This window comes from Pleurodeles waltl, chromosome 2_2, assembly GCF_031143425.1.
Source record: "Pleurodeles waltl isolate 20211129_DDA chromosome 2_2, aPleWal1.hap1.20221129, whole genome shotgun sequence".
NCBI lineage: Eukaryota > Metazoa > Chordata > Amphibia > Caudata > Salamandridae > Pleurodeles > Pleurodeles waltl.
Window position 1 is genome coordinate 551,930,257 of NC_090439.1, and position 22,989 is coordinate 551,953,245.

The 22,989-nt window shown below is 44.4% G+C and overlaps 1 long non-coding RNA gene across 1 annotated transcript in view; it reads left to right on the forward strand.

Annotated features, from left to right (window-relative positions):
* The window catches only part of LOC138282463 (uncharacterized), an 88,041-nt gene extending 83,378 nt beyond the window's left edge, over positions 1-4,663 (forward strand). The window contains exons 2-3 of the long non-coding RNA XR_011200955.1: positions 32-4,506; positions 4,558-4,663. This is a non-coding gene — a long non-coding RNA (uncharacterized lncRNA). The remainder of the gene's footprint in view (positions 1-31; positions 4,507-4,557) is intronic.
* Positions 4,664-22,989: the final 18,326 nt, after the last annotated feature.

Consider the following 22,989-nt stretch of genomic DNA (forward strand, 5'->3'; position numbering starts at 1 on the left):
GCTAATGTGGTTCACTTTTTTGTCTCATCAGGTTGAAGCAGCAACAGTTCAACCAACCGAAGAACAATGTCACAGCTTGAAAACTGGGTTGTAGGGAAAAAGCATGTGAGAAAGACCTGCCTGGAGCCAGATGGAAAGGCACTTTTCATATCATCTTGGTGATGACGACAGATGTAAAGTGTACTGGTCTTCCAAACTGGATTCACCAAAGCCAAACGCAGAAAGTCCTGTGTCCTCTTGAAAACACAGAGTCTGATCCTGCAAGAGAGAATGCAGATGAAGAAGCTGTTCGACTTGACCAAGCTGTTAGGACAGAACCAGTGGCTGAAGTAGAAAATATGCAAAGTGATGAAGGCACAAGTGGTCTGCATACAGATGAAAGAGCAGATAAAAGAACAGATAAAGTTGCAGAAAAGCATGTAAGCAGCCTACAAATAGATATAAGTGCAGGCTAATCAAGTCAAGGTCAAAATCAATTGATTCCTGACAGTTCTTAGGAGAATGAAAAGAAAAAGAGTGCCAAGTCGCAGATACTCTTCACCTGAATAGATCTCTTTTGGCACAAATGAACGAATGGACAAGTTTTGATGGTCATTTGTTTTGACTGTGAGAACATTTTGGAACTTGAAATTGCATTTCAACTGAACTTTGAAATAACCTGGCCAATTGATCAGCAAAGACATTGCACTATGAAAATAACAATGAGTGTTCATTAAACTGTGTAACATTTGAACTGATTTTTGATGAATTTTGCTAAGCTCAAGAAGTTTCTAAAAGATTGTGAACTGTTGTAAATAATGCAAGATACCTTGAAAATAAAATGTTGTTTTGATTTTTGCTTGCTTTTTAATATTTTTCTTTTTCTTTCCTCTTTGAGTCTACAGAAGCCATGAATCCTGGACTGGGTAAACACGGTAGGTGTAAATATGTGTCTGTTGGTTTGATTGTAGTATTCATGATTGTATGCATTTTACTGACTGCAGGAATGAGTTTTTCAGTGAAAGGAGAGGTGCAAAGTACACTAACTCCAGTGCTGAGAATGATAACATCCGAGCAGGATAAGTTTTATAAAGATGAGTAACTGCTTCATTTAGATGACACAAAGGGAGATTTATCTTCCAATGTATATAATAGCTTGCTTTATGTTTATGTGTATGTGGATACGATGAATGTGCATGATTTTTATGTTTGTACACACATTCCTTCGTCAGTACAAGAAGGAATCACTTATCATAGCTTACCACTAACTTATAGGATTAGTTGCAGTCTATTATTAACACGTTTGTACAACCAGGAGTACTTTAGTATTTGTACTCAAACTACAATGTAGTTTTTTCTTTTGTTCTCACTAATCAGCATTTGAGCAGCAATGCAAAGGCTAGAAACATAGATATAGTAGGATATTTCTTTGAGTCTACACTGACTTTTGGCACAGCAGATGCACACAGGAATAACCTGACATGTATTCTCACACAGGTAGAAAAGGAGTTAATTAATCAGGTAGATGATAGAAGAAAGGCAATGAAAAAAGGATAGGTAAGGGGGTAGTTAGTAAGAAAAAAATCATTTCACAACACACCTGATACACAAGGATACGTAGCTTTAGATTGACAAGAAGGAAAGCTATGTATATATAGGCTGCAATCAAAAGCTGACAATGTGTTTGTAGGACCGAGTGAATGCAAACATGTGTTCCTGTTCAAGAGTGTATGGGATTTTATGCTGAATGGACAAGAACCTGCTGAACCTGGTGTTTATCACATCTGTGGTGAGAACGCTTATTACAAATTGCCAAAAGGCAGCTAAGGTACATGCTATTTGGGAGTGGTTTCCCAAAACTTTACCACATGGGCAACATTGACAATCCTGAAGGGATTGACAGACCTAAAATGAGATTTAGAAGAGGAGAAGGTGGTTCAGAGTCTATAGGAAATATTTTTGGAGTTATTTTTTCATCAGTGGGAGTGATCTTGAATGACATAAAGATAAGTTAACAACAATTGTAGATAAGATGTCACCAGATTTTTCAGGTGCAATGCTCTTAACGGACACAGAAATGGCTGCAGCAAAGTCTATGATTTATTAGAATCACCTTGCATTAGACATTCTTTCAGCGAAAGAGGGCAGAGTCTGCAGAGTTTTGAAATCACAACACAATTGCATGTACATTCCAAATAACAGCAAAGACATAAGGAGATACTTATCTAATCTGACAAGTCTGAAAATCAGCTTAAATGACTTAAAAGAGGCAAATGTTTGGGAAACAATAGGTGAAGAATTTTGAAGGTGGGATTCGAGTTTGGTAACTTTTGAAATGGTTCTCTGAAAATGGTACTGCAACTATTATTGATTGTGATAGTATGCATGGCATGTGCCTTGGATTTAACAAAGCTTGCAATTCCTGGAGAAAACAAAAAGCAAAGAAAAAAGAGAGAAGGGAAGAAATGGAAATGGAGAATATGAGAAACAGGTATTATCAGAAGATGAAGAGAATTGACAATTATAGCAAACCTAGGACAATGGGTTATCAAACTAAAAGGTTTTGGCTTCTCTCGTTGTAAATGAGAATAATTCCTTTGTGATGGCATAGATTACCATCAGACAAGGGAATGAGAGAGATCAAGTTTTATTAATAAATTAGTGGCATAAAAGTAGCATACGGCAGCTGATAAATCTGCAGTTTTAAAAGCTTAACACAGAAAATAATGCAGAAATGAAAATGTGCATGTTTTAAATGTGGTGGACATTTGTGCTTTCCAGTCATATGTTTGACATCATATTTAATATGAAAACATGCATTTGTGTTTTGAGTGACTTATAAATAAATATCAATAATGAAAGTATTATCTTTAATTAGAAATAATAAAAATAAAATGTATTTTGCGTATTAAATGAATGATAACTAAACACACATTGAAATACCTGGATTGTATAATGAATCATGTGTTTGAAAAATAAGTACACATTTTAAATTGCTTTGACATAACATGAATAATATTTTAACTAATTTGCTTTGCAGATTTGGTTTGAATTTAAAGTGTGCAAAAGGTTTATTAGTGTAGTAAATGTATTAATGTGTATTTAGGCACTCTTAACTTGGCCTGAAAATTCATTTTGTAAGCAGCAATGGAAAAATTCTTGGTCTATTCTGTCCTCTCTGACCTGAATTATTTTTCTAGGCAGCAAATGAAATGTTTAATGTTCTATGGTACTGCAGGAAAAGAACATGTTTTAAGTTTAGTGAATTTATCAATATTTCTAACTGCTGAATTTCACAGGAAGATTCATAAAGTTTGTGAAAGAATATTAGTTTAGTTTATTATGGATCGTGTGAAAGGAACTGTAAGTTACAAATCATTAGAAAATGTGATAGTTTGGTGGAACTGTATTAATTCACAGTAGAAACAATGGACTATTTCTGAGAGAATTCCTGAATGTATCAGAAATTGGTGGTGCCATCTAAGGTGATTGGGTGCTGAAACTGGCACCCAGCATATGCCCACCGGAAAAAACAATTGAATGGGTTTTGGTTATTTTAATTAGTGAAGAACTTTGGAATTGAAGTCAGTTCCCCCCTGAACCTTCTTGAGATCAGTCCAGAAATTCTGAACTGCTGATCTGTTCAATGCGAAGCGCATGTTCTGCACCATCCGGATGCTGCAGTGTACCGTCGCCGGAAGATGGTGACCGCTCTGTCTTGATGAATCAACACTGTCTGCTGTTCCATGAGGAGAGATGTGACGGTTTGTGGTTTCTTGCTTCCTTTTTTAGCTTAGTCACTTACACCAGAATATTTTTATGTTTAGTTACCCTAGTTAGATGTTTTCCAAATTATATTGTGTTCTTTTATTTGAGCTTTTGCCTTCATGTGTTAATCCGTTCCCACACATGCAAGTCCCAATTTTGGTTAGTATAAAGAATGGCCTAGCTCTGAAATTATTTGTTGAAACTGTATTTTGATGATTTACTTATGTCACCATCATCTACTTTGAATTCTGGTAATATAGTATACTAGGTTGAATCTTTTCAGACGTTTTGGTCAGCCTATGGGTTTCATGTTGTTTACAACTTAGGCTGTCATTGTGAACACGGCGGTGTGGGCCTCCATGCCGGCGGTGGTGGGAAATCCTGCCAGCCGGCATGGCGGCCCACACCGCCACTTAATGAACCCTCCGTCAGGCAGCCTGGCGGTGGTCGGCATCATCATCCGACAGGGCAGCGGTGCTGCCCCACCGAGAATAATGATCCTTCAGCCTCCAGTCTTTCTCTGGCGGGTTTCCCTGCCAGGGAAAGGCTGGCAGAAGGGGTGCACCGGGGCACCCCTGTTGGCCCCTGCACTGCCCATGCACTTGGCATGGGTAGTGCAGGGGCCCCTGTGTTGTGCCCCATCGTGCAGGTCTCAGCCTGATTTACGGGCAGTGATCTGCACTAAGGGTGCAGCTGCACCCGCAGCACAGAGGCACTGGCTGTGGCTCCATGTGAAGCCGCCGTCAATGTCCTGGCCAGGCATTCCTCTGGGCTGGCGGGTGGAAACAATGATTCCGCCCTCTGGCCCAGAGGAATGTTCAATATGGCAGGTGGGGTTCTGGGGGGCAGCAGGGCCTTAGTCTTGTACACCATTGATGTGACATTGATATTGAGATTGTATTAAAGCTTTGAAACTTTGTTTGGTTTGGAGTTTGATTTAGAGGTAAATTGTTTATGGTGTTTATTACTGTTTATGGTATAATGTCAATGATTTGAGATAGTATGATTCTGACTACTACCTCCATCACCAAGTCCAAATACCTCAGAGGGTGAGAACAGAATTGGTGCCAGTGTTGTTTCACTCATGTGCTTTCAGTTTCTGAACCCATAGTGGGAAAGAGCAGTAATGAAAATACAAACAGGTTTGGCAGTGGTGAGTAATGCGATGAATAAGGAGGAATCAAAGTTATGAAGATCACCAGTAAGTAATCAGACCATATTGAAGTTTGGGGAAACATTTCTGATTAACTATACTTTATACATAGGTAATTCTAGTTTATAGCGTTGACTGTTTGGACAGATTACCCTACTATTGCACGGATGATTAATATACATGATAAATGTATCGCTTTATGAGATTATTGTATTCAGCATTGTTGCTTTGTAGTACAATTATATCAGAGACGTTCTAGAAGCATGGTTCAGAACTTTCGAGTCAGCTGTCTGATCCAAATATTGGAGGTTCACATGCTGGCAGGATAAATTAATTCTTTCATCAGCATGCGCCTGACTAAATAGTGGAATGTTAGAAATAATACTGTAAAAAAAACAGAAGAAAGTATTAATCCTCTTTGAAACAATTTTCTTCTTTTTTTGAAAATTCTACCAGTCATATAATGTAGTACTGGCTGTAGCTCTTAAATGAGTTCTTGCCTTTGAAGTGCACAATATTTGTTTCACTGAAAAAGTATTGCCTAAGTGGTTCTATCATGCCAATCCCCCACCCGCCCAAGGCCCAAATGTACCCCACCTCTAATAATTAAACTACCAGACCCCCCACCTGTCCTAAAAATAAAACTACCCCAAACCCCCACCTCTCCCCTAAAAACTGAACTACCATGACACACCCCCACCCACCCTGAGCCCTAAAACCTTCCCCAACTTCCCCATCTGCCCTAAAAACAACCGACCCCCACCCACCCTAAAAACAAAACTACCTCGACCCCCCCACCCACCGTAGAAACACAATTACCCCAACCACCCCACCCTAAGCCCTTAATCCTCCCCACCCCAAAAACTACCCCCAACCCTGTCCCAGCCCCACTTACCTGACTGCCCCCTCTCCCGATCAACCCTAAAAAAATATTTTTTTAAAACCCACCCCGTCCCTAAAGTATAACAACCCACCACCCCACCTGAATCCCTTTATTCATCCCACCCCTAAAAACTACCCCACCCTGCACAATCCCTCACCCTAATCTCAATCCTTAAAAAAAATCCCACACACCCCCTACCTGCTCCTAAAACAAAATGGCACAACCTGCCCATGCTAAGCCCTTTATCCACCCCCACCTCTACAAACTAACACCAACCCCACTTACCTGACGGTGTCCTCTCCTTATCCACTTTGCCTTTTTCTCTGCTTTAACCACGCATATGCATAGTTCAGCACATGTGTGGTTAAGGCAGAGAAAAAGGCAGTCGTTCCGGCAATCGTGGTTACGATTGTGTGGTAAAACGTCCGCATTGCTCCCAGTGCATTGTTTAGGACATTTCACATTAAAGACACAGTGCGACTGTAATAATCCCGTTCTTGCTTTATTTAGAAGAGCAAGAACTATGAAAACTCCTTTTACTATGAAACAATGTAAAAACAAACAATACACTGAAAACTGTGGTTCACATATAAGGGGATAGTTTGTGGGTTTAACATGACTCCCCTGTTAGCAGAATGTCCTCTTTTTACCCGCTGCACATTTAAGATCATGAAGACTGATAATAACTAACAACCCTTTCATGCAAAACATAACAAATGTTATTGAGAGTACCCAACTACTAATGTCAAAAACCACATAATGCAAAAACAAATCAAACGCTAGGGATAATCCTAGTTCATCTCCCATTGCAAACCACAAATAGAAACCACATTGAGATGGCTGAAACAGTATTAATATGTAATCCATAATTATTCCCCACCCTTCTTTCAAAGACATATTTCTTGATGCTGTATATAGCGAAGCAGTTATTTTCTCATCTGAAGCTGAAACACTAGGCTTGATCATTGATCAGTGGCAGCCATCTGGTGAATAAGAAACTTCTCTCCCATGCATACAAGCACCAAATGTTGATCCTGATTTTCAAATCATGAGTCTTTCCCATCCTAGAGCACAAGTGAAAGTAATCAGTGACTCAAGATGATCTCATTTATAGTCACATGTTTGGAACCCTATAGGGAACACTGGACGAAGCCAACACCTGACAACACAAAAGAACCACCATTGTAAGTGAAAATGCAAATGGACTTGAAAACAACTGAATCTATAATAATAGATTCTGGAGAGAAATGCCATTGACATTGTTTGTCCTATTACTATTCACAAATGAGGAATGTTGAGTTTGCATCCTCACTGGTTTATGAATGGGAATGTAGTTTACAATGAACTAATATATTGGACTGAATATTTTCCACTCACAAAGATTTACAAAACAATCTCCTGAATAAATATATATTGCACAGGTCACAATTTGCAAACCACTGTGATTGGCTGTGATCAAAAAGAAGGAGGCCTGCATGGGAGAGCACACCTCCTCTGTCACCGTTGCCAATTCCAATGGGGGCATCACATTGGTAAATAAATTACCACTTCAATCATGGTTGCTAACTGATCAACGGTTTGCAACGCAATTGGAGTCAATGCAATTAGCATATTAAATTGCAACCCTTCCAAACTAAAGTGTCCCTTTCTATTTGAAATTTCGACGCAGTCATAAAAGCAACTTTAAGAAACAGAAAGGCATTTCTGACAAGTTCATTGATACATTACAAAAAGATGCGTTACTGTTGAAAGTACCGGGTTTTTGCGAAGCACTAGCTTTATGATCCCAAAAAATCTTTTTATATTAGATCTAGAATGCAGAATCAAGAAAGTATGAATTCCTCCTGGAGGAGCAGGGTGTTATAGTTTTGGAATGCCTCAATTGTTGGACTGCAGTTTTCAAGAACATGGTTGGATTTCCTTTTAGATTATGGGAAAAAAAAGTTTTAATGCGTGCATCTAATAAAAACGTAAACATGTAGGGAATCATAACATGAGATGCTGATCTTGCATAAAATCTGGAAAGCTCACAGCCTGTTATGCACTCCTCAAAGATCACTTGTTGCATAGACTCTAGTTGAACTGTAATTGTTTGCACTTTACCAAGAGTGCAGTTGCACAGTGTCTGGCAAACAAAAAACAGCAGCCATATTGATGATCAGTAAAGAAATGTGTCATTTTAAAGATAATGGTCAATGAGACTGTTGTACCTGGCTTTTTGACAGGGTCATACCCAAACTTTTTGCCTCCTTCCTCCTATTTTTTCTGACCTGTTGTTGTTGGCTTTTGACCTCTGGGCACTTTACCACTGCTAACCAGTGCTAAAGTGCATATGCTCTCTGTGTAAATTGTACTATTGATTGGTTTATCCATGATTGGCTATTTAATTTACTTATAAGTCCCTAGTCAAGTGCACTATATGTGCCTAGGGCCTGTAGATTAAATGCTACTAGTGGGCCTGCAGCACTGGTTGTGCCACCCACTTCAGTAGCCCCTTAACCTTGTCTCAGGCCTGCCATTGCAAGGCCTGTGTGTGCAGTTTCACTGCCACTTCGACTTGGCATTTCAAAATACTTGCCAAGTCTAGAACTCCCCTTTTTCTACATATGTCACCCCTAATGTGTGCCCTAGGTAACCCCTATAGCAGGGTGCTGTGTGGGTAAAAGGCAGGACATGTACCTGTGTAGTTATATGTCCTGGTAGTGTAAAACTCCTAAATTCGTTTTTACACTACTGTGAGGCCTGCTCCCTTCATAAGCAAACATTGGGGCTGCCCTCATACACTGTTGAAGTGGCAGCTGCTGAAAGGAGTAGGAAGGTCATATTTAGTATGGCCAGAATGGTAATATAAAATCCTGCTGACTGGTGAAGTGGATTTAATATTACTATTCTAGAAATGCCACTTTTAGAAAGTGACCATTTCTTTGCACTTAAATCTTTCTGTGCCCTTCAATCCACGTCTGGCTAGGTTTAGTTGACAGCTCCTTGTGCATTCACTCAGACACACCCCAAACACAGGGTACTCAGCCTCACTTGCATACATCTGCATTTTGAATGGGTCTTCCTGGGCTGGGAGGGTGGAGGACCTGCCCTCACACAAAGGACTGCCACACCCCCTACTGGGACTCTGGCAGACAGGATTGAACTGAAAGGGGGCTTGGTGCATTTCTTAGACACTCTTTGAAGTCACCCCCACTTCAAAGGCACAACTTAGTATAAAACAGGGCCTCTGCCCTACCTCATTAGACACTTGCTGGAGAAGAAACCTGAACCAGAAACTACATCCTGCCAAGAAGAACTGCCTGGCTGCTCAAAGGACTCACCTGTCTGCTTTTCTACAAAGGACTGCTGCCTTGCTGTTGGCCTGCTGCCTTGCTGAACTCTTGTCTGGCTGTAAAAGTGCTTTCCAAGGGCTTGGTTAGAGCTTGCCTCCTGTTCCCTGAAGTCTCAGGACCAAAAAGACTTCTCTTTTTCACTTGGACGCTTTGTGCGCCGAAATTTTCGACGCACAGCTTGTTCCGCGGCAAGAAAAACGCCGCACACCGACGCTGATCGACGCGACGCCTTCGGGACGACCGAAACTTTGACGCACGGCCTCGCAAGGACAACGCCGCCCGACTTCCAAGGAGAAATCGACGCGACGCCTGCCGTGAGAGTGAAATTCCGACGCACAGACCCGCGGAACGACGCGCAGCCGGAAAACAAGCAGGAGAATCCACGCACAGACCCGGGACATCTGGTAATACCCACAACCCATAGAAGGAGACGGTACGCGTGCCGAAAAACAACGCACGTCTTCCCCGAGTGAAAAATAACGACGCAAGTCCGTGTGTGAAGGGGCGCAACCGACGCACACACCATTTTTCCTCCTGTAGAACGACGCACGTCTCCCCGCCTGAAAAATAACGATGCAAGTCTGTGTGTGAAGGGGCGTAACCGATGCACACACCATTTTTCCACGCATCTTCTCTTCTGCGGCCCTCTGCGGAGATTTTCCACCAGAAACCAGGTACTTTGTGCTGGAAAGAGACTTTGTTTGCTTTTTAAAGACTTAAGACACTTTGGGGGTCATTCTGACTCCGGCGGTCCAGGGTTGGCGGGAGCACGGCCAACAGGCTGGCGGTGCCCCGCAGGGCATTCTGACCGCGGCGGTTTGGCCGCGGTCAGAAGTGGAAAACCGGCGGTCTCCCGCCGGTTTTCCACTGCCCAAATGAATCCTCCATTGCGGCGCAGCTCGCTGCGCCGCCATGGGGATTCTGACACCCCATACCGCCATCCTGTTCCTGGCGGTTCTCCCGCCAGGAACAGGATGGCGGTATGGGGTGTCGTGGGGCCCCTGGGGGCTCCTGCAGTGCCCATGCCAATGGCATGGGCACTGCAGGGGCCCCCGTAAGAGGGCCCCACAATGAATTTCAGTGTCTGCTCAGCAGACACTGAAATTCGCGACGGGTGCAGCTGCACCCGTCGCACCTTCCCACTCCGCCGGCTCCATTCGGAGCCGGCGTCCTCGTGGGAAGGGTGTTTTCCACTGGGCTGGTGGGCGGCCTTTTGGCGGTCGCCCGCCAGCCCAGTGGAAAACCCAGAATCACCGCAGCGGTCTTATGACCACGGAGCGGTGTTCTGGAGGGGGGAACTCTGGCTGGCGGCCTCCGCCGCCCGTCAGGGTTAGAATCACCCCCTTTATATCACTTTTCAGTGATATCTTTACCAATTCATATTGCAACTTTGATCGTTTTGACCTGCAAATACCCAGATAAATATTATATATTTTTCTAAACACTGTTTGGTGTATTTTTGTGGTGTTATATTATGGTATTGTATGATTTATTGCACAAATGCTTTACACATTGCCTTCTAAGTTAAGCCTGACTGCTCGTGCCAAGCTACCAGAGGGTGGGCACAGGCTGATTTTGGATTGTGTGTGACTTACCCTGAGTAGAGTGAGGGTTCTTGCTTGGACAGAGGGCAACCTGACTGCCAACCAAAAACCCAATTTCCAACAGAGACCAAAATCAAAATTAATTCACTGATAAATAGCGACTGTAACTGCACCCAGTGGTGTAACGCATAATAAAAAGGCCACCTGCAGAATGAACTGAGTGGGCCCCTGGGATTCCCACATCTCACAGAAATTCTTTGATGTTGGGCTGAACAGGCCACCCTGAAGATTTGGGAGCTCGTGAAAGTTTGGGGTCCTTTTCGTGCCAGTGGGACCAGCATCCCTGCCCCCCTTTTAAACTCAGTTTACTGTATCTCTAGTTTAGACATACAGGAGGGATGAATTCCTTTCTAGGTTTGGGGTTAATCTCAGGGGCAGCACAGCTAGTTGATGATAATGCATTAGATTTACAGGGAGCGGTATGCCATAAAGATACTTGCATGAATAATCTGAAGATAAATCTTTGGACAGTAACAGATTGACAAGTTTTCAGTGATCTTCCTGCAAAGATGATATTGAAGCACAATTACATTGAATCAAAATAAACTACCTGGGTCAGCTGTATGGACTTAGAATATTCTCCTTGGAGGAGCATAGATCTCTTAGAGTGTGAGATCCCAAATGACGAGAAGTGAATGAAGCTATTAGAGGGTCCGAGGTCAGTGAAACTTTTAAGAATGAAAAGATTACGCACTTTGTCCGAGCCATAATCTAAAAACAGTTTCATACTGCATACATATACATACAGTTACCCACTAAAGATAATTATTTCATTAAGTGCACCTATAAAAAGAGCCACTATCACTGAGTGACTGGCAAAGCCTGACCGGAGTGAAATTAAAGAAATACATTTAAATGTATTCTGAATGAAGGTACACAATTATGCATTGCTATAAATTCTTTGTGGTTGGTTTAAATGATAACGTCATTTTTTGTTTTTACACTAGCCTACCCTTTGCACCAGCTTGCACCATTTTCTGTGCACCAGCCGGGCAGCATAATTATGAAATGGTGCAAGCCAGTGCAGAGGGTAGGCTAGTGTAGAAAAAAATAATTATGTTAGTCAGGTGGGGCTGGTGGTATGGGAGAAGGGTGTTTTGCACCAAAAAATTATGTTAGGCAGGTTAGAGTAAAAAAAAAGACTCTAACCTGCCTAGAGTCATTTTCTGATGCAAAACCATCCATACCACATGGCTCCTGTCTTAGAAAAGACAGGAGTCATGCCCACCACCCCAATGGCCAGCACAGGGGACTAGGGTCCCCTGGGAATGACCAATGCACCCTGTGCCATGTATGAGGGCCCATTTCAGGCCCCCTATGGCACTTAAAAAAATTAAATTAAATACTTACCTGTAATTACCTGGGATGGGGTCCCTCATCCTCCACTGTCCCTCTGGTGTGGGTGTCCCTGGGGAGGGCACTTGTGGGCTTACTCCATGGTGTTCCACCATGGAAATAGGCCCACAGGTCCCCTAATGCCTGCCCTGACCCAGGCTTTAAAAAATGGGGAAAAGCAAGCTTTGCAACATTTTTTTGAGCCCTCCTCCCTCCCGTGCACCATTTTTGCACAGGAGTATAAATATGGCAATAAGGCCATAGAGTCCTTTTTTTGCACGGGAACGCCTACCTTGCATATCATTAAAGCAAGGTAGGTCTCCACTTCCAAAAAATGACTTTAACTCCATAAATTTGGTGCTTCACGGGTCTAGCGCCAAAGTATAAATATGGAGTTAGTTTTGCACCGAATCAGAGTAAAAAAAATTACGCTAATTCAGTGCAGAGTATAAATATGCCCCTTAGTGCTCTTAAATATAACCAGAGTGTATAGTAAAATTAACCACAGTAAACTTGTTCCAGGTGCCAGTAACATTTAAGCAGAATACGGAAGACTGGGAAAGGCTGAATAGTTGAAAGTGATTACACCTTTCTCGTTGACATTCGCCTCCATGGACGAAGCTTTTTACATGCAAAACTACAAACGCAGTTATGATTTGTCGTGTGACACAGCTTATAATAGTAAACAAAATCTATTAAACACATTTTCTGATCCACTGCTGCTTCCTGGCTTACTAGATGTCAAATGGAATCAGTTAAATGAGCAAGGACATTTTCCGTGAAATCGATTTTTTCAGTCTTTGGAATCCTTGAAATCACTCAAAGTCCTTGTTGCTTTGCAGGTTACCCATTAATCTTTATAGGACCTATTGACAATGCAGGTTGTTGCTTTACTGCATTCCGTTCTGAGCAGATATTAATAAAGCTCAAAGGTGTGCGGCCTCTTTTTTCATTCCACAGAATCCAAGTGTGGTCTTTATACTGAACAGAAAATAATATCTTAAGGATTTGTAGAGGCAGGGACCTCAATTACAGAGAAAGTGCTTAAGTCTCGATGCAGCCAGTGCCTGGGAAAGATCTTGTCTTTGAATTACCACCTCTTGCCTGAACATTCCCTGTAATTGTCTACTTTGAAATGCAATCATGTTCTGATTCAAAGTTGGGTGAGCATTTCTTTCCTTTCGCTCCATCGTCTTCACCAGTGCAAGTCAAAAGATGCTAGTTCGGAAAAACATGATTTTTAACGTGGGTGTAGCGAAGTGGCCAAATTTCACAGGATCCCACTTACAGGGAAACCAAAAAGCAATCAATGTAATAGTAGGAAGAAAATCAGCCAGCAAAGGACAAAGCTCATAGTCTGACATCTTTTATTTCTAAACTCAGGTGAGTCGGTAATCGGCAGCATCAGCTCGATGAAGACTGCACTTTAAGCTTTTCTCTGCACTGTGGGCATGAAATCAGTTTGGGTTTCAGAATATCAGTAAGGGAATAGATTCGATTCTTCAAAGTAGTAAATATTACATTCATTCATACCAACACAGGCAAATGTTCAAATGTATCAGTTTATGAAAACTTGATTCTTGTTACCATGATTGATTGAGCATCACTTGCCTCGGGTCTCACGTTTGGGAATCTAAAATAAAATGTATTAAACCTGAGTTACGTTAAGCTCTTCATGCATTCCATATAATGATGTGCATTTTGGATCTAGCACCATTCGAGTCTTAATGAAGTTTTATTTGGTGAAAAAGAACACATCCTGGGCCACTTAGAAACAGGAAGAACTGGAAAATGTATTTCCGTAAATGGACGATATTTCCATAGAGTTGCTACCTGCACAGAAAAACTGTGTCCACATATTTTGGGCAACAAGAGTGAATTACTAATGTTTTCGTTGCTTCCGATCATAGATCCTCCTTTGCAAGAAATGACGCACAAATAGGCTAGTACAGTTGCACGTCAAAAAAGTTAACTAAGTTAGGGGCATATTTATGAGCCCCTAGCGCTGTGTTGACAAGGTGGCTTTAAGGCCCTCATTACAACCCTGGCGGTCAGTGTTAAAGCGGCGGTAAAACCGCCAACAGGCCGGCAGTAAAAAAATTGAATCACGACCATGGCGGAAACCGCCAACAAAGACAGCCACTTTAACACTTCGATCGCCACGGCGGTACAAACACCGCAGCGGTAACTGCCAACAGACAGGCGGAAGACAATGTACCGCCCACAGTATTACAACAGGCCAATCCGCCACATTTTCCGGGGCGGATTTACTGTGAACAAAAACACGGTGGAAACAGGACTTGGAAGGGAAAACGCTCACCTCTACACACCCCACGAGGAACCAGGAAGCCATGGAGCCAGAACTCCATATTCTACCTGCCTTTGTCTTCCTGCTCCTCTACCAGGAGCACGAACGCCGGCGGCAAAGACCACGGTGAGTACTGCACCTACTACACAGGGGAGGGAAAAGAGAGTAACCCACACACATGCAACACGCAACCCCCCACCCCCACCCTCACCCACTACAACATACACAAATACATGTTGATACATTACAGTTACACCCCCTAAACCCCTGGAAGAATGCAAAGACAAAAGGAAATGATTGTAACGATTCTAATCAATAAAAATCCAGTACTCAAAAATATATATACACTATTACCAAATATATACACCAAGAATACAAGTCCAGGTACTGCACCATTTATAGTCCGTGGACCACTGGGCCCAAAATGCATGGGCGAAGCCCACACAAGATACCCGATCAAAACGGAGAGAACTCTGCAGGGGCATCAGATAGAAATACAACAGGCACCTCAGGGGGAAGGGAAGGGGGGGGCACCTCAGCCAGATGAGTGCACAACGCCAGATCCACACGGGGGCTCCATGCCCACTGCTGTATCCTGGGCAGTGAAAAGCCACAGTCTCTCAAATCTCTACAGTGGGTGGTTTGCCCACTGCTTTATCCTGGGGAGTGCAAAGCCACAGTCTCTCAAGTCTCTCCAGTGGGTGGTTTGCCCACTGCTTTATCCTGGGGAGTGCAAAGCCACAGTCTCTCAAGTCTCTCCAGTGGGTGGTTTGCCCACTGCTTTTGTAGTGAATCCTAGTTTGTTTTAACAGGATAACAAGAGTTAGCTTAGCCGTAGGCTTGTAAACTCGTGCCCCGTCACCCAGTGACTTTTAACCTACTTAGCTTGCTCTGTCTTAGTCCATTTAATTATTTTTTTACTTTAAGATGGCGGCCTTGTTTATAGTTAGGCCACTTGTTATGGGTTCTATTATCAGTATCACTGCGCCAAGGCGTCAAGATCAAGCACGAAAGACAATCATATAGTAGGTATTCACACTTAGGGATTTTCCCTCTCTATACTTTCGAGGGACTGTTGATATTAATTGCCGTCCCAAGCATGCCTGTTATCTATTGTTATGAATAACACTTATGTCAGGGGACCTTGTAGATCTGTATAAATACAACACACTTTAGACAAATAATCAGAGGGATTCCGACCAGAGGGCATCGCCACCATCGCTGATACCGATGCTGCAGTCATCTTGACGCTGACCCAGTCTTCGTGTCCCTGCGGAGTCTGAGATAGAGACCTCATTCCAAGGTAACGAGGTTTGGGGGGCTCCTCTCATGGACACGGCTTTGGCAGATTAGGTTTAACGAACCCAGCTCTCCTTTTAGGTAGGAGGTTAGACCTATTCTTCTTAGGGTATTAGGGCATATTCCATCTTATACATATACATATATTTCTTTTGTATATTGCACAATGGTGGGGGTCTTTATAACAATGACTCTCTTCTTCACAATACTGTTGCTTGGTATATTCATTATCCTAATCATTGCAGTTCATGCAACTTATCACAAATTGTGGTTATGTTGAATAAAAACTATTATAATTTCACTGCATCTGTGTTATTACCATTGTTTGTATGAGACATAATAAATCTGTGAGAAAAGGGTAATTTCCGTTTAACCACGACAACCCTGAGATATCTTACTTTGAGTCCATGCATAAGCGACTGCTACAAATCACCTTTTACTATTGTGTTTCTGGTGAGGTACTGCTAGTGAGCCGGTAAGGTTTGGACAACAGTTACAACTAGTTGTAGGAAGAGACATTGGGGGTCATTCTGACCCCGGCGGTCTCAGACCGCCGGGGCCAGGGTCGGCGGGAGCACCGCCGACAGACCGGCGGTGCCCCGCAGGGCATTCTGACCGCGGCGGTTCGGCCGCGGTCAGACAAGGAAAACCGGCGGTCTCCCGCCGGTTTTCCGCTGCCCTTGGAATCCCCCATGGCGGCGCAGCTTGCTGCGCCGCCATGGGGGATTCTGACACCCCCTACCGCCATCCTGTTCCTGGCGGTTCGCCCGCCAGGAACAGGATGGCGGTAGGGGGTACCGAGGGGCCCCCGTAAGAGGGCCCCACTGTGTATTTCAGTGCCTGCAATGCAGACACTGAAATACGCGACGGGTGCAAACTGCACCCGTCGCACCCCTGCAACTACGCCGGCTCAATTCTGAGCCGGCGTCCTCGTTGCAGGGGCATTTCCTTTGGGCCGGCGGGCGCTCTTTTGGAGAGCGCCCGCCGGCCCAGAGGAAATGTCTCAATGGTCGCCGCGGTCTTTTGACCGCGGTGCGGTCATTTGGCGGCTCCCTCCAGGCGGGGGGCTCCCGCCGCCCGCCGGGCTCAGAATGAGCCCCTTAGTCACCTACAAACGAAAGTACTGTCATCCTGAGACCAGCAGTCTTGCTCAGAGCAAGAGTCCAAACTACGACATGGCGCCACTAACGATGGTGTTTAGGCACTGATTTACGGATACCCTGACTATCACTGTCTCACAGACAACAGGTACCCTCAGTACCATTATACGAAGACGTCCGTGGTCTTTGGGAGAATCCTCCTCAGCTGAACAGGTAACACCTAATTAAGCTGTAGGTTGTTCGAGCTCGAACTCACAAAAGGAAAAAACTTCCCCTATTTTGGTGTTCCGTTTCTCTAAACAACTATGGCTAATACCATAGACATTCCTGCAAATGCTAGACATGCACTTACACAACATTTATTAGCAAATGGCCTTACAGAAGAGGGCGGGGAAGTTTCTATGATTATAGAAGCGACTGAAGCATACCAAACAGAGACTTTTTACAGTTGGGTCACCTTTCCTGAGGCTGACCACCGAACGCACACATTTCACACTTATGACATTGCGAACGTACCCGTAAGATACAAAGCATACCAGTATCATGAAATATCACTCACATATCAAGAGCATCAGAACTGGTTTGATGTCGCCCTACCGCATGTACTACGACGGGTGAGACTAGGTCCTTTAAGTAATGAAGGGCCTACATGGCCCATGTTTGCCACATATACACCTCACCCGGGCATACAAACTATGCCGATCGTAGATTTACGCATATTATATAATGAATTAGTGGCTTTATATAGACGTTTGGTTCAGTTCGTAATGCGAACATTGAACACTACACCAGCGCGTCCAGCACCACCAGTAGCTGGTGGATATCAATTGGCTACTGGGATTAATCCACAAACAGTGCATACTATTATGGGTAAAGTGCCCACGGAACGGGAAAAAATACCGTTCTGGATTACCCAGAAAACAAATCAGCTGGAAGCTGTGTTCCCCCATATGGGGCCACAGGAAAAACATAGACTGCTCACTATGTGCTTGCCGTTCGGGATGGTTCCCTCGGTGGATGAATGTGCCACATGGGGTACAGTCTTCGCTGCCGTTTATACTACCACACATGGTACCCCTACACTTGCCAATTTACCGGAAGTGTTAAAACAAATACAAAATGAGCATGGGGATGCACCGGCCCTGGATCTGGGGATGAAATTGATGCGTAACTTTGACGCCGTCTCCTCGATAATACTAAGTAATAATAAAGGGGAAGCGGTGGCACTGGCAATTCGCCAGCGTCTCCGGGAAACTCCAAATATGGAACAAGAGAGACAGCTACCGAAAATAATTTCCGATACCTATACTAGTATAGGACGGGATGGCTTGGGAGCCAAACCTAAAAAATTGGACATACCGAGTACCGCCCATAAGGAAGGTACAAAACAAGCACAAGAGGGCTGTAAAAAGTGCTGGAATAAACAAAAAGATTTCAAAGACAGGAGAAATAAAAGAGCTGATTCTCCACATCCGGAGTACTCCGAAAGGAGGTATAATCTCAGAAATAGGGATAACATTAGAACTCCAGACAGATATACTGATTCACGTCCTTCTCGTTCCTTTCAGGACGCACCAGATAAACGTTGCGAGAGAGGGGGCCGTCAAGATCGACGTCCGGAATATGTGAAAGAAAAAAAAAGACTCGCTGCAGTCTACCATTAAAAAAGAAGAAAAGACTATTCAGCAAAAGCCACAATTTAAAAAGAAGAAAGTGGCAGCACTCACAGTAAAAAATGCCAGTAGTATTGAGAACACTGTTGAGGAACAAGAAGTGGGCCGTGACTCTGTTGGACAGTGCGGCAGAGGTCACGATATGTCGCCAGAGTCTGAAAGATCATCTGGATGCGACAGCAACTAGCGATTACATCGCGGTTAGGACGGCGGATGGCCGCGTTCTCCCACCCGATCGGGTTTATGATTTAACAATTCAGATAGAGGGAGACGTGGAACGCATTATTAGTGTAATATTTTGGGATGAACTTACTAGTGATATCCTGTTGGCCGAGAGAGACTGGCCACCTGAACATGTCCGCAAGCTCCCGCATGGGGAAGATGTCATTTTGCCTTCTTTCTCCGATCTTGTTCCGGAGGCAGACAAAAGAGCCTATGCTGCTGAATGGGCTTTAGCGCAGGCACCTGCATTATACCGTAATCATGTAGGGTGGGACAAGGACTCTCCTTGTCATGTTATTCCCGTTAGGTCTACTCCCCACCCCCAGCCACAATACCCTGTTAAGCATGAAGCAAAGGCTCCGGTGACAGAGATCCTGTCACAACTTGAATATCAAGGAGTGATTGAGCCCTGTACATCGGCCATGAATAATCCATTATTTCCCGTTGCGAAACCAGATCATTCATATAGAATAGTGGTTGATTATAGACATTTAAATAGTCATACTCGCACATATGCTATTCAAAATTCACACAGCATAGCACTGATAAACAATATAGTGCGTAAGAAATATAAAACTACATTGGATATATCTAATGGGTTTTTTCTGCCAGAATTTAGCACATGAAAGTCGGGACCTAAGTGCATTTTCATTTGGCTCTCAGAAACGCTTTTGTTGTTTACCCCAGGGCTATAAAAATAGCCCAGGACTGTTTTCAGCCCGTGTAACATAAATTTTGGACGAGCTTGATTCCGATGCATTGTCCTATGTGGATGATATCTACCTCACTGACGACGCCCTCGACGTTCATCTTGCGAGGGTCGATCGGATCATTTTGGGATTTGCAGACCTCGGTTATAAATTTAATTTTAAGAAAAGCAAGATAGCCTTTCTTAGTGTATTGTTCCTGGGATATGAGCTATAAAACGAGGGGAAGAGCCTGGCCCCGCACTTCCTAGAAAAGTGTGCTCAGCTACAGCCTCCAAACACACTTAAGAAATTACAGTCATTACTGGGTTTCTTTAATTTTGGCAGAACATACATTCCAGACTATGCAGAACGCATCAAACCACTTTATGACTTAATTCAGCCCAACTTTTCCAGCAGAAGATGGACGATTGAACACACACACATCCTTAGGGACATACAACGGGACATGCTAGAAGCTAGACACTTATACACACGGGACAATAAAACAAATTTGGTCATCAGAATAATTGCTGGAGCCCTTGGGTTTACCTATGTCACCTTTAATGAGGATGACACGGTGCCGATAGCATACAAATCACACTTATACTCCAATGCTGAGAAACGTTTTGCACCTACAGAAAAGATTCTGACAGCAGTTCAGATGGCCGTCATAAAGGAGAGGCCACTTGCAAAAGGGAAACAAATTATTGTTTTCTCCCCGGTGCCGGCCCTAGAGGCTGTCACTAAAGCGAGCGTTCCAAACGCTAAGGCATTACATCCACGTTGGATTCAATGGGCAACGTCTCTGACCGCCACTGATGTTGATTATGGGGGTCATTCTGACCCTGGTGGTAAAATCCGCCAGGGCCAACGACCGCGGGAGCACCGCCAACAGGCTGGCTGGGCTCCCTTGGGCATTCTGACCGCGGCGGTACAGCCGCGGTCAGAAACGGAAAACCGGCGGTGTACCGCCGGTTTTCCGCTGCCCTGGGGAATCCTCGATGGCGGCGCAGCTTGCTGCGCCGCCATGGGGATTCCGACCCCCATACCGCCATCCTGTTCCTGGCGGTTTTGGCCGCCAGGCACAGGATGGCGGTATGGGGTGTCGCACCCCTTCCACTCCGCCGGCTCCATTCGGAGCCGACATCCTCATGGAAGGGTGTTTCCCGCTGGGCTGGCGGGCGGTCACCCGCCAGCCCAGTGAGAAACCCAGAATACCCGCGGCGGTCTTTTGACCGCGCAGCGGTATTCTGGCGGTTTCAGCCAGGCCGGCGGCTTCCGCCGCCGGCCGGGGTCATAATGACCCCCTATGTGTTTGATCCAAGACTTCAGACACAAGAATTTCTCCAGTATGAACAGGAGTACCCCGCTTCTCTACATATCTTGCCAATAGACAGTTATAATACCATCATTTATACTGACGGGTCGGCACAACCGGCTGTAGGTACTAAACATCAATTCTCGGCGGCTTGCGCAGCCGTGTGCGGGACGATGGAAGGCGGAGTTTTCCATCCTCACAATACCTACACGCAGACCTTAGGGGACTGCACAGCCCAGTTGGCCGAACTTAAGGCTCTTCTTCTAGCGGTCGAACATAATGAGCAAGGAACCCAGACTTTGATAGTCTGCGATTCATATTACTGCGTCCAGTCATACAATGATTATCTCAATCATTGGAAACTGAACGGGTTTAGAGATTCTAAAGGGAACACCATTAAACAAAAAATGTTGTGGGGAAGGGTGGCTGATCTTAAAGAGAAGCTACCATGTGTCTATGTAGTTCATACATTAGGACACCAACGTGTAGGAATACACGTTGCCGGCAATACATTGGCTGATGAAGCGGCCAAAGCGTCAGTAGCTACGGCTTCTGTGGCTGCAGTGACTCGTTCCCGTACGAGGTTGGATAATGAAATACTGATTGCCGTTAAAGCTTCGGCTGCAGGCGAGACCCTTCCGAAAGGATACCCTACGAACTATACTTATCATATCAGTGCACAGAATGTTGCTTTTGCAACAATTCCAGAGGTAGGTGATCGAGTGATCCCCAATGAAGACCAAAGATTAGAGCTGATAACAGTTGCACATGAGGGTGTCGGGTCTGCACATGCTGGTATACAGGCCACTATCACCATTCTACAACAACGGTACTGGTGGCCTGGTCTATGCAGACGGATTAAACAGTATGTCCTTTGCTGTGACATTTGTCAGCAGATTAAGGGCTGGAATATCAAACGCCCTCGGCAGACATCTCTCTTAGTGTCAGACAAGCCACTCCATTGTGTGCACCTGGACCATTGTGGTCCCTTGCAGCCTGATGGTGCTTATAAATACATTTTAGTGGCTGTAGATTCCTGTTCTAGATTCCTGTGGGTATGACCACAGCGGTCGGCTGACGCCCGGACTGTTATAAAAGATTTGCTGATCTTTATCGGTACATATGCGGTTGCAGCATTCCATTCGGACCAGGGCCCTGCATTTGCCTCTAAAGCTTTCAGGGACACCATGAGAACGATGGGTGTTGAGCTCCATTACTCCTCACCATACCATCCCGAGGGAAATTCGGTCATGGAGAGGCGGAATCGTGATCTAAAGCAGTCCTTAACAGCTCGAGTATTAGGTTCAGGCTGCAGTTGGTTACATCACCTATATCCGATGCATTGTCCTTTGTGGATGATATCTACCTCACTGACGACGCCCTCGACGTTCATCTTGCGAGGGTCGATCGGATCATTTTGGGATTTGCAGACCTCAGTTATAAATTTAATTTTAAGAAAAGCAAGATAGCCTTTCTTAGTCTATTGTTCCTGGGATATGAGCCATAAAACGAGGGGAAGAGCCTGGCCCCGCACTTCCTAGAAAAGTGTGCTCAGCTACAGCCTCCAAACACACTTAAGAAATTACAGTCATTACTGGGTTTCTTTAATTTTGGCAGAACATACATTCCAGACTATGCAGAACGCATCAAACCACTTTATGACTTAATTCAGCCCAACTTTTCCAGCAGAAGATGGACGATTGAACACACACACATCCTTAGGGACATACAACGGGACATGCTAGAAGCTAGACACTTATACACACAGGACAATAAAACAAATTTGGTCATCAGAATAATTGCTGGAGCCCTTGGGTTTACCTATGTCACCTTTAATGAGGATGACACGGTGCCGATAGCATACAAATCACAATTATACTCCAATGCTGAGAAACGTTTTGCACCTACAGAAAAGATTCTGACAGCAGTTCAGATGGCCGTCATAAAGGAGAGGCCATTTGCAAAAGGGAAACAAATTATTGTTGTCTCCCCGGTGCCAACCCTAGAGGCTGTCACTAAAGCGAGCGTTCCAAACGCTAAGGCATTACATCCACGTTGGATTCAATGGGCAACGTCTCTGACCGCCACTGATGTTGATTATGGGGGTCATTCTGACCCTGGCGGTAAAATCCGCCAGGGCCAACGACCGCGGGAGCACTGCCAACAGGCTGGCGGTGCTCCCTTGGGCATTCTCACCGCGGCGGTACAGCCACGGTCAGAAACGGAAAACCGGCGGTGTACTGCGCCGCCATGGGGATTCCGACCCCCATACTGCCATCCTGTTCCTGGCGGTTTTGGCCGCCAGGCACAGGATGGCGGTATG